Source organism: Lathyrus oleraceus, chromosome 3 (assembly GCF_024323335.1).
Source record: "Lathyrus oleraceus cultivar Zhongwan6 chromosome 3, CAAS_Psat_ZW6_1.0, whole genome shotgun sequence".
Lineage (NCBI taxonomy): Eukaryota > Viridiplantae > Streptophyta > Magnoliopsida > Fabales > Fabaceae > Lathyrus > Lathyrus oleraceus.
This window is the reverse complement of record NC_066581.1, coordinates 4,669,776-4,680,334: the sequence shown is the minus strand read 5'-3', so window position 1 is coordinate 4,680,334 and position 10,559 is coordinate 4,669,776.

Genomic DNA, 10,559 nt, shown 5'->3' with positions numbered 1-10,559 from the left:
GGAAATTCATTGAGGGATTTTCTAAGTTGGCGTTACCGTTGACGATGTTGACTAGAAAGGGGCAAGCGTTTGTTTGGGACTCAAAATGTGAAGAAGGTTTCCAAGAGTTAAAGAGAAGGTTAACTACTGCTCCTATTCTGATATTACCAAGTCCGTCGGAACCATTTGAGGTTTACTGTGATGCTTCATTGTTGGGTTTGGGTGGTGTTTTGATGCAGAATAAGCAGGTTATAGCTTATGCTTCGAGACTACTGAAGGTTCATGAGAGGAACTATCCGACACACGATTTAGAGTTGGCAGCTGTGGTATTTGTTCTGAAGTTATGGAGGCATTACTTGTACGGGTCAAGATTTGAGGTTTTCAGTGACCATAAAAGTTTAAAGTATTTGTTTGATCAGAAAGAGCTGAATATGAGACAGAGGAGATGGTTAGAGTTTCTGAAGGATTATGACTTTGGTTTGAATTACCATCCGGGTAAAGCAAACGTAGTGGCTGATGCATTGAGTCGGAAATCATTGCATATGTCTATGTTATTGGTTAAGGAATTGGATTTAATTGAGCAGTTTAGAGACTTGAGTTTGGTGTGTGAGAGTACTCACAATAGTGTTAAATTGGGAATGTTGAAGTTAACGAGTGGTATTCTGGATGAGATTAGAGAGGGTCAGAAATCCGATGTGCTTTTGGTTGATAAGTTGACTCTAGTGAATCAAGGTCAAGGTGGTGAATTCAGAGTTGATGAGAATGGTGTTTTGAAATTTGGTAATCGGGTGTGTATTCCGCATGTTACCGAACTTAAGAAGAGTATTCTTGAAGAAGGACATCGTAGTGACCTGAGTATTCATCCTGGGGCTACGAAGATGTATCATGATTTGAAAAAGTTATTTTGGTGGTCGGGAATGAAAAGAGAAATTGCGAGTTTTGTTTATTCTTGTTTGACTTGTCAGAAGTCAAAGATTGAGCATCAGAAGCCGTCTGGGCTAATGCAACCGTTGGCTATTTCAGCTGAGTGATGTAATTTAGCTGATGTATGATATAGTAGGGATCATTTCCCGTTGTTTTGAGCAGTATAGGTGTTAGTAGGGTGTGCTAATACTGTGATTTATTATTTGGCATGACATGATATGATTCTGTGATAATTATGCTGATGATGTATGATGGTATACATAATGCTGTGAATATATCTATTATGTATGCAATTGTGGATGGACTGTTTATGGCTTAGAGTGTGAGCATATGTCCATTGTGGATTGTTGTTGATGTTTGCATGCTAGGTGATTTAGCGTGCATAATATGGCCTTTATGGTGGTAGCTAATTCCCATGGTGAGGAATTAGTGAGTTGTTTATGGCTTAGAGTGTGAGCATATGTCCATTGTGGATTGTTGTTGATGTTTGCATGCTAGGTGATTTAGCGTGCATAGCATGGCCTTTATGGTGGTAGCTAATTCCCATGGTGAGGAATTAGTGAGTGAGTCACTAGGTCTCAAATGAGTGGGACTAGTGAGCTTGGTAGCCGTATCTGGGTTTGATCGGTGAGGTTGAACTATGTGTTCACGAATAGTCGGTACCGCATGCATGGAGTCTCATTTCATAATGTATGTATGGCGTATAATATGAATGGATGTATTCCAATATTATACGTGTGTTCTGTGGTTGTGTTGAGTATGATTATGAGTTGGTGTTGCCGTTGCTGAATTTGTGATATGATTAGGGTGATGAATGTGTTAATTTACTTAACATTACATGATATTTTATAATGCTTATTATATCGATTGAGGAACTCACCCTTACAACTATGTTTCAGGTAACGAGCAGTGATTGAGTAGAAGCTAGTGCTTGGAGTCTAGTGTAGTTCCTTAGTGAGTCATGCTCTGGTATATGTAACATCGGGACGGGATGTTTTACTTTGTTTTCATTGTTGGTTGTTGAACAATTTTACATGTAATGTGTTACATGGTTCGAATGTTGTTAGATTTCTATCCGCTGCGAATTGTGCAATGTTTTATTTTGATTAATAAATGAGCATGACAAAGTTATTTTGGTGAATGGTTGAAGTGTCAAGTGTGACACCCTGAAATTGCATATCTACTCTGATTTATATTTTGTTGTTTTAATTAATTATTGGGGTATTTTAGAAGGGTGTTACATTAGTGGTATCAGAGCATAGTCGGTCGAGTCGAGTCGTAATTATTCTGTTTCCCTGTATGTGATAGGTGTTGTGTAACCCTATCAGTACTTATTGTTTTAGCTTGTTGGGTTCTCAGAATAGAGATGGCTGGAAGAGGTAGAGACGATGCTGCGATTGCTGAGGCTCTGGGTATGCTAGCTGGAGTACTTGGAGGGAATCCGAATGTTGTGGGATTGGGAGCTGCTCGTCAACTGAGTGAGTTCCAGAAGAACAATCCTCCAATGTTCAAGGGAGCATACGATCCAGATGGTGCTCAGAAGTGGTTGAAGGAGATCGAGAGGATCTTCCGAGTGACTGAGTGTGCCGATAACCAGAAGGTCAGGTTCGGTACGCATATGCTGTCAGAGGAAGCAGATGATTGGTGGGTTGCTGCCCGCACTGAGTTGGAAGCTGCTGGGAGTGCTGAGATCACTTGGGCGGTGTTCAGAGAGAGATTCCTGAGGAAGTACTTTCCAGAGGATGTCAGAGGAAAGAAAGAGATAGAGTTCTTAGAATTGAAGCAGGGCAACCGGTCTGTTACTGAGTATGCTGCTAAGTTCACAGAGCTGTCGAAGTATTACACTCCCTATGATGAGGCTACTAGGGAATTTTCAAAATGTGTGAAGTTTGAGAACGGGTTACGTCCCGAGATCAAGCAGGCTATTGGGTATCAGCGGATTAGAGTGTTTTCTGACTTGGTTGACTGTTGCAGGATTTTTGAACAGGATACCAAGGCCAGAGCGGAGAGCTATCAGCAGAGGGTTGATAGGAAAGGCAAGAATCAGAATGATCGTGGGAAGCCGTATGCAGCTGGCAAAGGTTTCCAGAGACAGAGTGGGATGAAGAGACCTAGTGGGGGAGACTCCAGTGCCCCTGCTAAGTGTTACAGATGTGGTCAGGCTGGACATCGTATCCATGAGTGTACCAGTACTGAGAAGAAGTGTTTCATGTGTGGCAAAGGTGGTCACTTGGCTGCAGAGTGCCGGTTGAAGACTATGACTTGTTTCAACTGTGGAGAGGTAGGTCATATCAGTCCACAGTGTCCTAAGCCGAAGAAAGAGAACCAGTTGGGAGGCAAGGTCTTTGCTTTATCGGGTTCTGAGACTTCTGCAGATGATCGTTTGATCCGAGGTACGTGTTATATTAATGGCTTTCCTCTTGTAGCTATTATTGACACAGGTGCGACTCATTCCTTTATATCTTTGGATTGTGCTGTGAAACTTAAATTAGAGATATCTGAGATGCATGGGAGTATGGTGATTGATACTCCTGCGAAGGGTTCAGTGACTACTACTTCAGTTTGTTTAAATTGCCCTTTGAGTATTTTTGGTAGAGACTTTGGGATGGACCTCGTGTGTCTTCCACTAGTGCAGATTGATGTTATCCTGGGTATGAACTGGTTGGTGTTTAACCGAGTTTATATCAACTGTTTTGATAAGACTGTGATCTTTCCTGAGATTGAGGAAGGAAAGAGTTTGTTTCTATCAGCAAGGCAGGTGAATGAGGCAGTAGCAGATGGGGCAGCGTTGTTTATGCTGTTAGCGACTTTGGAGGCTAAAGATAAACGGGTGATTTGCGATCTAGCCGTGGTGTGTGATTTTCCTGATGTGTTTCCTGAAGAAGTGAATGAATTACCGCCAGAGAGTGAAGTTGAGTTCTCGATTGATTTGGTACCTGGTACTAGGCCGATATCGATGGCTCCGTACCGTATGTCTGCTGTTGAGTTAACTGAATTGAAGAGTCAGCTGGAAGATCTGTTGGATAAGAAATTTATTCGTCCGAGTGTGTCACCGTGGGGCGCGCCAGTGTTATTGGTTAAAAAGAAAGAAGGTATTATGAGGTTGTGTGTGGACTACAGGCAACTGAATAAAGTGACGATCAAGAATCGGTATCCTTTGCCGAGGATTGATGATTTGATGGATCAGTTGGTTGGTGCGAGTGTGTTCAGCAAAATAGATTTGAGATCGGGGTATCATCAGATACGTGTGAAAACTGAGGATATTCAGAAGACTGCTTTCAGAACAAGGTATGGACATTATGAGAATTCTGTAATGCCTTTTGGTGTGACTAATGCGCCTGGGGTATTTATGGAGTATATGAATAGGATTTTCCATCCGTACCTAGACAAGTTTGTTGTGGTGTTTATTGACGATATTTTGGTGTATTCGAAATCTGAAGAAGAGCATGCTGAACATTTGAGAGTGGTTTTAGGAGTTCTACGAGAAAAGAAGTTATTTGCTAAACTGTCCAAGTGTGAATTTTGGTTAGAAGAGGTTAGTTTTCTTGGTCATGTGGTTTCAAGAGATGGTGTTGCTGTTGATCCTTCTAAGATAGAAGCGGTATCTAAGTGGGAAGCTCCGAAGTCAGTTTCTGAGACAAGGAGTTTTCTTGGACTTGCAGGTTATTATAGGAAATTCATTGAGGGATTTTCTAAGTTGGCGTTACCGTTGACGATGTTGACTAGAAAGGGGCAAGCGTTTGTTTGGGACTCAAAATGTGAAGAAGGTTTCCAAGAGTTAAAGAGAAGGTTAACTACTGCTCCTATTCTGATATTACCAAGTCCGTCGGAACCATTTGAGGTTTACTGTGATGCTTCATTGTTGGGTTTGGGTGGTGTTTTGATGCAGAATAAGCAGGTTATAGCTTATGCTTCGAGACTACTGAAGGTTCATGAGAGGAACTATCCGACACACGATTTAGAGTTGGCAGCTGTGGTATTTGTTCTGAAGTTATGGAGGCATTACTTGTACGGGTCAAGATTTGAGGTTTTCAGTGACCATAAAAGTTTAAAGTATTTGTTTGATCAGAAAGAGCTGAATATGAGACAGAGGAGATGGTTAGAGTTTCTGAAGGATTATGACTTTGGTTTGAATTACCATCCGGGTAAAGCAAACGTAGTGGCTGATGCATTGAGTCGGAAATCATTGCATATGTCTATGTTATTGGTTAAGGAATTGGATTTAATTGAGCAGTTTAGAGACTTGAGTTTGGTGTGTGAGAGTACTCACAATAGTGTTAAATTGGGAATGTTGAAGTTAACGAGTGGTATTCTGGATGAGATTAGAGAGGGTCAGAAATCCGATGTGCTTTTGGTTGATAAGTTGACTCTAGTGAATCAAGGTCAAGGTGGTGAATTCAGAGTTGATGAGAATGGTGTTTTGAAATTTGGTAATCGGGTGTGTATTCCGCATGTTACCGAACTTAAGAAGAGTATTCTTGAAGAAGGACATCGTAGTGACCTGAGTATTCATCCTGGGGCTACGAAGATGTATCATGATTTGAAAAAGTTATTTTGGTGGTCGGGAATGAAAAGAGAAATTGCGAGTTTTGTTTATTCTTGTTTGACTTGTCAGAAGTCAAAGATTGAGCATCAGAAGCCGTCTGGGCTAATGCAACCGTTGGCTATTCCGGAGATTGTTCAACAAACTACGGAAATGATTAAGATGATTCAGGAGAAGATGAGGATTGCTCAGAGTCGTCAGAAGAGTTATCACGACAAGAGGAGGAAGTCACTTGAGTTTCAAGAGGGAGATCATGTGTTTCTTCGTGTTACTCCGATAACTGGGGTTGGTCGAGCTTTGAAGTCGAAGAAGTTGACACCTCGATTTATTGGTCCTTATCAGATTTTGGAGAGGATAGGGGAGGTAGCCTATCGTATCGCTTTACCGCCGTCACTTGCGAATTTGCATGAGGTTTTTCATGTGTCTCAGTTGAGGAGGTACATTCCTGATCCGTCGCATGTGGTCCAAGTAGATGATGTACAGGTGAGAGATAACCTGACTGTTGAAACATCACCTATGAGGATCGAGGATCGAGAGTTGAAGCAGTTGCGGGGTAAAGAGATTGCTTTGGTAAAGGTAGCTTGGGGAGGACCAGCAGGTGGCAATGTGACTTGGGAACTTGAGAGTCAGATGAAGGAGTCTTATCCAGAGTTATTCGCTTGAGGTATGTTTTCGAGGACGAAAACTCTTTTAGTGGGGGAGAGTTGTAACACCCCGATAAAATATGATAATTATTTAATTTAAGTTTAATAGTATATTATGATGATAATATGAATGAGAGGGTATTATTTTTTAAAATAAAAGATAAACCATTCATATATATTATTATTAGTATATTTATTAATTTAATTAAATAATTGGAATATTATTGGATTATTATTATTGGAATAATAAAGTTGGAATTGGAACGATTGTTGGAATCGGAAAAGAGTCCCATTTAGTAAAAAGGGTTTTTACACGTGAAAGCAGAGAACACGTATAATTGGGAGAAAAGAGAAGAAACTGAGAAAGGGAGAAGAAGAGGCTAGGGCTCAAGAGGAGAATTCACGATTGCTGAAGGTCAAAGAATCAATTGCCGGATTAACTCAGGTAAGGGGGGTTTATCGTCGTTTAATGGGTATTATGGGTTAACATGTCATGGGTAGTAATAAGCCATTGAATCGACTCTAATTAGGTTTTGAGAAATACCTTTGAATTGTGATGAATAAATTACGTTAAAATTGTGAATGAATCTATATTTGGATAAGTCGTAATTTTCTGGGTGTGTAGCTTTTTACGGAATCGAAATCGGAGGTCCGGAAGTCCTCCAACGGCGAAAAAATGCGGGGAAATCTTCATTCTATTTCGTGTTAGCGCAGGAACAACTTTCTGTCTTGCGTTAACCGGTTAACCTAGGGCGTTAATCGGTTAATACTGTTATGATAATTAAAAATTAATTTCTGTCTTGCGTTAACCGGTTAACCCAGGGCGTTAACCGGTTAACACTGTTAAAAATTGCCAAGAAGCGCATTCTGTTTTGCGTTAACCGATTAACCCAGGGCGTTAACCGGTTAACACTGTTTGAATAGTGAAAAATCGATATTTAAGTATTGTGTACGTTTTGGAATGGAATTATGTGTATGGGCATGAGGCATACGCGTATGGGCAGAAGTTTGATTTTTTTTGAGCTGTTGTTGTGCAGTTTTGGTCGTTTCAGCTGAGTGATGTAATTTAGCTGATGTATGATATAGTAGGGATCATTTCCCGTTGTTTTGAGCAGTATAGGTGTTAGTAGGGTGTGCTAATACTGTGATTTATTATTTGGCATGACATGATATGATTCTGTGATAATTATGTTGATGATGTATGATGGTATACATAATGCTGTGAATATATCTATTATGTATGCAATTGTGGATGGACTGTTTATGGCTTAGAGTGTGAGCATATGTCCATTGTGGATTGTTGTTGATGTTTGCATGCTAGGTGATTTAGCGTGCATAACATGGCCTTTATGGTGGTAGCTAATTCCCATGGTGAGGAATTAGTGAGTTGTTTATGGCTTAGAGTGTGAGCATATGTCCATTGTGGATTGTTGTTGATGTTTGCATGCTAGGTGATTTAGCGTGCATAGCATGGTCTTTATGGTGGTAGCTAATTCCCATGGTGAGGAATTAGTGAGTGAGTCACTAGGTCTCAAATGAGTGGGACTAGTGAGCTTGGTAGCCGTATCTGGGTTTGATCAGTGAGGTTGAACTATGTGTTCACGAATAGTCGGTACCGCATGCATGGAGTCTCATTTCATAATGTATGTATGGCGTATAATATGAATGGATGTATTCCAATATTATATGTGTGTTCTGTGGTTGTGTTGAGTATGATTATGAGTTGGTGTTGCCGTTGCTGAATGTGTGATATGATTAGGGTGATGAATGTGTTAATTTACTTAACATTACATGATATTTTATAATGCTTATTATATCGATTGAGGAACTCACCCTTACAACTATGTTTCAGGTAACGAGCAGTGATTGAGTAGAAGCTAGTGCTTGGAGTCTAGTGTAGTTCCTTAGTGAGTCATGCTCTGGTATATGTAACATCGGGACGGGATGTTTTACTTTGTTTTCATTGTTGGTTGTTGAACAATTTTACATTTAATGTGTTACATGGTTCGAATGTTGTTAGATTTCTATCCGCTGCGAATTGTGCAATGTTTTATTTTGATTAATAAATGAGCATGACAAGTTATTTTGGTGAATGGTGTGAAGTGTCAAGTGTGACACCCTGAAATTGCATATCTACTCTGATTTATATTTTGTTGTTTTAATTAATTATTGGGGTATTTTAGAAGGGTGTTACACATACACCCTTTGAACTACTTATAAGAGATCCAATGCAAGTGGTACTAAGAAGCCAAACATGTCAAACTCAAAAAGTATAAAACATGTTTATTTTCAGAACACGTTTTCTCATGTTTTTCCAATTTGCTTGTATCAGCTTTGACTGCTAGTTGTCCCATATTAAAACATCAAGTTCTGAGTCCCACAAGTCGTGAAACCCTAGTCAGATCCATACATGCATGGTTTCCTCCTATCACCTGTACATCAGAACATCTACTGCCCTAAGTGTCGATCTTCCATCCTATGGGTCAGTAAAAAAGTCACAAGTGCCTCTTTCTTCATATGTACTTCTGCCTACAAAAATTTATCAACAAGAACATCCCTAGCATATGAACTATATTAGTTAAATTCTCGGAAGCTCCTTACAATGAGTTATTATTCTCCAAAGGTATGCAACCATACCTTATGGAAAAATGGACAATCATGTGAATATGAAATATTGGAATCATGAGGCAATATCTAAGATAGTGCAATATTGTGTTGGTGACATATATATGTCTGATCCCATCAATAAGAATAGCTAGAAGAAAATTTTAAGCATGTGTTTCTTCCAAACACCCCAAAAATTTCTTTCTATAGTGTGGTCATGTCAAACTTTACTTTCATGTAAGAAAACATTTACTAAAAAGAGAATTACCCAAAATATGTTGGGCTTTATAGGGCGTGTCTTTTCTAGTAAAACTTATAAGGTTAAATGTGGGAACCATACCATTAATACCATCAAATGCTCTATCAAAATCAAAATTCATAACACATATCTCAATGTCTCTCAATATATGATCTTGTAACTCCCAAGATTGGGCCTTATAAACCACAAAATAATACAATTCCTAACGCATTATAAGATGATTTGGCGAGACCTTCTAATTCTCTCCATGTAGCCAAGTAACTCAAAATATGTTATTGTTGCAAGGACTTCCGATTCTCAGACTTGCGATTGTAAGACCCCAATTTTGACCCTAAGATCCCTCATGCTATCTCATCATATGTATTGACTTTGGGATCACATCTTGGCATCCTCCTTGCCCCCCATTCATTGGGTTTGCATTGGGAGAGATCACCAAGCACATTTTATTGTATCATACCTTGTTTTTCATTGTTTACTAACAAAAATACCAAAAATATGTCTATGTATAGCTTTGTTTCTTTTGTAGTTAGTGTGTGCATCCACCAATGCCTCATCAAGCTCATATCTAGGGTTTGAGACCCTCAGTACAAGGAGATCAATCAAGAGATGGTTCACATTGATTCTAGACATCATATATGGATGCCCATGATCTTCATTTATCATTTTGATCAAGAATTCATCAAGAGTTTGAAGCTTTGTTTGCCTTGGAAGCCCTAATTCATCAGGGTATCTTGTCTGACTTCCTCAGTAAGTTTATTCATAATTTGATAAAATATTTCAAGGGATACTTCATATTACATCATCTTATACATATATGATCCTCCATGAGTCCCAAATATCAAGATAACATCAAGTTTGCAAGTAGGTTCAAGGTGATTGACCAGAGAAAGTCAACTGGTCAAAATTGGGGTTCCCTAGACCCTATCTCCTACAATGTTTGTCATATGAAAATTATTCTAAGAGAAACATTACTATTTATGACATTCCAAACAACTTTCATGTTGACATCAAGAGCTAGTTTTGCTTGGAAAGTCCTTTTTTATAGTGAAAGATTTTGTTTGTGCCCTGTAGGAGGTCAACTTCCAAGGACCATAACTTGCTCAATATTTATGAAATTGTAGCGGTAAATTCATGACCATCAAGATATGGATAAGTTTAACGTCAATAAAACCATAGTCTCCACCGTGCTTTTATTGTTTCCAAAGGAAAAGGGAAAAGTACGGACAAAACCCAAAGATAAGAAGTTTTCTAATCAAAACTAATAAAATGCCAGAGATTACAAGTAAGGGGGTTGGTTACACAGAGGGAAGGTGATAACACCCAAAGTGTCCTAGGTACTCCTAAGGAGCCATTTTTTATGTGTCTATGTGTTTTTGGTATAAAAGATGTTTAAGAAAAATAGAGTATGGGGATGAGGAAAAAATCCATTAATTATATTTTTGTGTTTGACAAGACCTTCAGACTTGTGCCTACGTACCAACATAAAAATGAAGGATCAAAACCTCGTAGTTCGTGGTATCAATTTCAAAATGAGTGGATTGCTTTTAAATAAAATTTAAGTTAAAATAGGCACAAAGGCCCCAAAAGTGTGAATGGGTGTTAGTTC